Below are 6,000 nucleotides of genomic sequence, written 5' to 3'. Positions count from 1 at the left end.
CGCACATTTGCCCCTGATATCTTGGAGGAGGCTGGTATGAGACAATTGGTTGAGATCTGTGAGTTCCAACAGTGGACACATTTGTTTACAAATGATGCTCCAATGGTATATGAAGAGGAAGTTCAAAGTTTCTATGTTGACCTTTTTAAAAAGTTGAAGATGATCACATCTGTGTGTTGGTGAATGAAGTTGATATAGTGATGGACTCTGCCTTGTTGGGGTCCATTCTTGGTGTGCCTGCTGAAGGGCTGTCTAGTGTTCATGGATCATGCTCTCAAATTTTCAGAAATGCCATATTAAAGGACACATCAGTTCAGCAGGGGGAACGGGTTCAGAAGAAGGCCCTCCTTCCTGTATACCAACTGCTGTTTGAGATGGTGAACATGGTACTGCTGCCTCGAGCTGAGAGAAGATCTATCACCTCTCGTGTAGACCTGTTCCTCATGGAAGCACTGGACAACTTCACTGCCATCAATCTGCCTGGGATTATGATAGAGCACATGAACAAAGTGGCAGACTTTAAAGATAGTAATCATGGGCTGCCGTATGGGTTCCTTCTCACCAAGGTCTTTAAACACTTCAAGGTTCCCCTGGGACAAGCTAAAGAGGGCACAAAGAAGAAAACTTTCTCCAAAGCTACTCTTGAGGAATGTGAGTGTATCGAGAAAATCGGAGGGGTTGGAAGCACTTCTACCATATCTCAGCTGATCAATGCTCAGAACAGTGCTACCTTGGAGATAAGGAAATTGAAAGCAAGGAATGCTATCCTTGAGACTCAGTTAAGTCAGCTGCAGGACGTACCTGGTTCCAGTTGTTCTCAAGAATAAGAGTTTGTTCGTCTAACAAAAGAGAATGCTGAGCTCAGGAAACAAGTGGAGGACCTGAAAGAGAGACTGCTCAATGAGCAAATATCAGCAAATGCTCGAATGGACTTAGTCCTCCGAGCCCTTTCTAAGCCATCTCCTTCCAATGCTCCCTAAAAGCGTCCCTTCCGTGTCCCTTCCCTCAGTGTCAGTTGCTTTTATGATGATGTTTGTGGTTTTTTGTTTGTTTGTTCAAAACTGTGGATGGTGGTAGTAATATTGACTCTGCTCTTGTTGAAAAATCTAAATTAATGCTAATGCACGTTTTTTCCTTTTTGCTAACTATGCTTTGTCTTTATGCTCTATTTTTAGTCATACTGTGTGCACACAACTGACATGAGTTAACTCAAGCTAGACTTCTTTTTGCTATATACTTGTGGCTCTTCTTTTTATGATGCCAAAAGGGGAAGATATTAATGTGCATAATTGATTATTGCATATTTGATTAATGAGCACTGATTAAGGGGAGCACTGATTAAAGGGGAATAAAGACTCAGGGGGAAACTTAAGATTTTTCTGGTTTACGGTGTGGTTCTGTGCGTTTTCTTTGGGATCTTTAATTATAAGTTTGTCATCATCAAAAAGGAAAAAATTGATAGGTTACAACTACCTTGCTTTATGCTTTGATGATCTAACAAACTTACTGTTAAGAACTAGATAAGGAACCAGTTACATATCCTCAAGACCTTAAGATCGAAAGGCTCCAACTTGGAATATGTTGCTTCAACTCTTTAGAATCATAGGAACAACAGGGGGAACAGATAACCATCGCATCCCGAGGAAACAGTACAAGTCAACTGTCCCAGCAGCTGTAAAGTTGCTGCCTGCACACGCTACAGTGCAGAAATAGTGCAGCAGTCAACTTTATGGGGAGTGTCTTTTATCTACCTTGCTTACATCATCTTAGTAATATCACAAATACATTATTAACATCAAGGAAGGTAAAAACATGTTGGTGTTCACTTAGAGACATCAATAAGGCTCTCACACGATGATTTTGATCATCAAGCAATCAGTTCTCAAGTGCATCAAGAACAAAGAACAATACTACTACGGACCTGTTCCCCACAGCAAGTCATTGTATGTCCTTAGTTGAGTTGTAACTTTGTAATAGTTCTAAAATTGTATTTCCTACTTAGCTTTTTCAAAAGCATTCTGTAGGAAACTCCTTGTAAACCTTAAACCCTTGTGTTTGAGTCTTGGCTAGAGTTAGTCGAGTTATAAAGTCTTTGTAATAGAGTTATTACAAACTGGCTTGAAATAGAGTACTACAAATTAGTGAGGGATTAAGAGGTTAATTCCTAGGTTGCATAGGTTGTAATCTAAAAGTTGCTCAGTAGTGAAGTTGAAATCCTACAAGGGTAGGTCGTGGTTTTTAATCCAGTTGAGCCATGAATTTTTCACGTAAAATTCCTCTTGTCATCTATTTACTGAAGTGTGTGTGTGTGTGTTCTAGTGAAACTGATAGAGAACCTTATTCTCTATAGAGTTTGGTGGACTCTTATATTCTATCACTTATTAATTAGCAATATTTTATTTATGCAATTTTATTATCTTTATTATTGAATATTTTAGTATAATGCTACGACTTATATCATATTATTATATTATTTTCTTGAAAAATATATTATATAGTTGTATCTTATTAGGATTAAAGAAATATTTGAAGCACAAGTTACATATTTTGTGCTATGAAGACTTTACTGGGGAAAAAAATCCGAAAACCCGAAAAAATCGAAAAAAACCGAGATTGAAAAATCCGACTTTATTGGTTTGATTTGGTTTATAAATTTAAAAATCGGGCACCACTGATTTGGTTTGGTAATTGAAAAATCCAAACCAACCCGACCTATATAAACTGTATAGTCAGCTAGAGCACCATTACTTTCCACAAAGATATGATTAATGGTTTTAGCTTTTGGGATTCTGCAACATGAACAACTAAAAGGTCCAATAAAACCAAATTTGCTAGTGATATCATCGGTAGGTAATCTTCTATTTAAAAGTTTCATGATGAAGAATAAGATTTTAAAAGGAAGCTTCTTGTGCCAAATTTTGCCAGCTGTAAAATTGTGGTTCCTGGTCTGTTTTAGCTCCTACCATGCCGACCTGCAAGAAAAAGCTCCAGTATTAGTAATGGTCCAAATAGGTTGGTCTTTTTTAGTTCGTGTAGGAGGAGGTAAAGATATAATATTTCTAATCATATCTTCAGGGAAAACTTCTCTTAGTTTAATCATATTCCAGGATTCCTCATAGATAAAGGATGATACTTTCTCCTTTCCTTTGCTATGGTCATTAATCAAATTGGCCAATGGGCCTTGATCCAACCATTTATCCCACCAAAATGAAGCATCCCTATTTCTCAATCTCCACATGATATGTTTTTCTGTACCCTCTTTTATGTCTATCAACCTCCTCCAGATTTGTGAGTGACCAGATTTCCATGTAGCTACAACAAGGTGGAGTTTGTTACAATACTTGGCTTCCATAAATTCTCTCCATAGTGAGTCTCTAGTCCTTAAATTTCATCAAGCTTTTGAAGCAAGAGATTTGTTGATGTCATGAATTGATCTAAAACCTGCACCACCCTCATTCTTGTCCCAGTATAATGAAGCCCATGAGAACCAATGGTGTTTGTTATCTCCCTCAGAGTTTCCCCAGAAGAAGTTAGAGAATTGTTTCTCAATTATCTGCAGAGTGGTCTTAGGTGGATTGGTAGCAGCAAGGATATGCATAGGAATAGCGTAAAGTACTGGTTTAATTAGAACTGCTTTGCCTCCAAAGGACATGAGTTTGCCATTCCATCCTTGAATTCTTTTCCCAACTTTGGCCGTAAGTTCATTAAAGTATTCTACTTTTTTCTCCCTATGTAAATAGGAGCACCCAAATAGGTGAAAGGAAATTATTTCTTGGAGAAACCAGTTAGTTGAATGATGGAGTCAATTTGTGTGTCCCCAACATTCGGATGCATGTAGAAATGGGACTTGTTATAGTTGATAACTTTGCCCAGAGATGTTAGTATAATCTTGAAGACACTAGTTGATAATCTGGATGGATGTATTATCAGTTGAACTGAATAAAATGGTATCATCTGCATGAGTTAAGTGAGTAATGCAGGGACCCTTCCTCATTTTATACAGAATGAAATCTTGGCATGCTGTAATTCCGTTCAACATTCCAGAAAGAAGCTCAGATGATATCACAAAAAAGGAAGGGGAAATCGGATCTCCTTGTCTGAGGCCCCTTGACGATTTGAAAAAAATATTCCTCAAGCCATTCATGGCAATAGAGTACCAAATGTTGGAGATTAATCTGAATACTAGGTCTATCCAAGTTTTCAGTAAATCCTAATTTCCTTAGCATATGGCATAGGAAAGACCGTGAGACTCTATCATGTGCTTTTGACATATCTATTTTGATTATGATATTGTCTCCATTTTGGTCTCTGCTCATATTATGTGCAAGCTCCTGAGTAAGCATTATATTTTTAGTGATAGCCCTGACTTTAACAAAACCAGATTGATTAGGAGATATAATTCTTGGTAGTATCTCTGCTAATCTATTATTCATGATCTTGAAGATAATTTTAGAAGTCACATTTGCCAATCTTATTGGTCTGAGATCTGTCATAGCTTCAGGCTGGTCTATCTTTGGAATGAGGACCAAACAAATATGTGTAATGTATCTGGGTAGCTCATTTCCTGCAAAAAAGAAAGAAACTAAATTAGTTAGATCTCGTTCAATGATCTCCCATTCTTCTTGGAAGAAAGCAGCTGTGAGTCCATCAGGTCCAAATGCTGAGTCTGGATTCATTAAGAAGACAATTTCCCTAATTTCTTCCTCTGTGGGAATTTTGATGAGGTTTTCATTGTCTTGTTCTGTGATCAGGTTGGGTATGCAATCCAAGCAACTCAAATTAGTTTGTTCTTGGGGTTTCTTGAATAAGTTTTCAAAAAATCTAACAGCTTCATTAGCTATTTGATCTTCATCATCCATCCATTGGTCATCTTCGTTCTTGATCCTTTGTATAGTCATTCTTCTTCTTTTCCTGGTGACAGAGGCATGGAAGAAACTGGTATTCATATCTCCTTCTTTAGCCCATTGAATGTTGCCGTTTGTTTCCAATAGGCCTGCTGAATTTTCAAGTGTCTTGTAAGTGCTGCTTTTTTCTGATTAAGAATAGATCTGTGTTGCTCAGTGTTGTTCACTATGGACTGTTCTTCTAAGTCGTCAATTTCCTTCTCAAGATCCTTAGTATCTGCAAATATATCCCCTAGCACTCCTAGGCCAAGCAGATAGTTTAGAACTTGAAATCTTAGTTTTCTCATGGAATTTCCAGTAGGGATTACCCTCAATATGAGTATCCCAAGCTTCTTTTATAAGTTCTCTGAAACCATCATGCTTAGTTCATATGTTCAGAAACTTAAAGTACTTTAGCGGGGGTGTATTATGGGCTGCAACTTTAAGAAGTAAAGGAGCATGGTCAGAGTTAATTCTCGGTAAGTGAATGATTGATGATTTGGAGAGTTTATTAGCCCTGTGATTCACCATAGCTCTATCCAGTCTTTTCCATATCTGGTGCCCAGTCATTACACCACGTGAATTTGTGCCCCGAAAATCATAAATCCAATAAGTCACAATCCAGAATGCAATTGATGAAAGGGAGGGCTTTTTGATGTTTATGAGGAGCACCCCCTTCTTTTTCTTGTGCTTCAGTAATGCAGTTGAAGTCTCCTACAACACACTGTAAAGAAGTGCCAGATAATCTGTTTAAGTCATCCCAAAGGGGAGTTTTTAAATTAGATTTAGTCTTGGCATACACAATAGAGAACATAACATCTTCACCATTATTCAGATGCAATGTACATGTAAGAACTTGTTCTTGGTCATCTACAATGGAACAATTCAGATCATCTTGAGCAAAAATCCAAATTTTACTATTGATGTTGGAGAAAGCTTGAGAGAAACCCAGTGCTCTCTTGTATTTTGAATCTTATCAATACTAGCAAAGGGTTCAAGGATAGCTATGAAAGTGGGATTGTTGCTAAGTTTGAGAAATTTAAGTCTTTCAAAGGCATTCTTAATGCCTCTAATATTCCATATGATTGTAATCTTGTATTAATCATGAAAAGTTTGG

This window comes from Nicotiana tomentosiformis, chromosome 3 (assembly GCF_000390325.3).
Source record: "Nicotiana tomentosiformis chromosome 3, ASM39032v3, whole genome shotgun sequence".
Taxonomy (NCBI): domain Eukaryota; kingdom Viridiplantae; phylum Streptophyta; class Magnoliopsida; order Solanales; family Solanaceae; genus Nicotiana; species Nicotiana tomentosiformis.
This window is presented reverse-complemented; position numbering follows the sequence as displayed.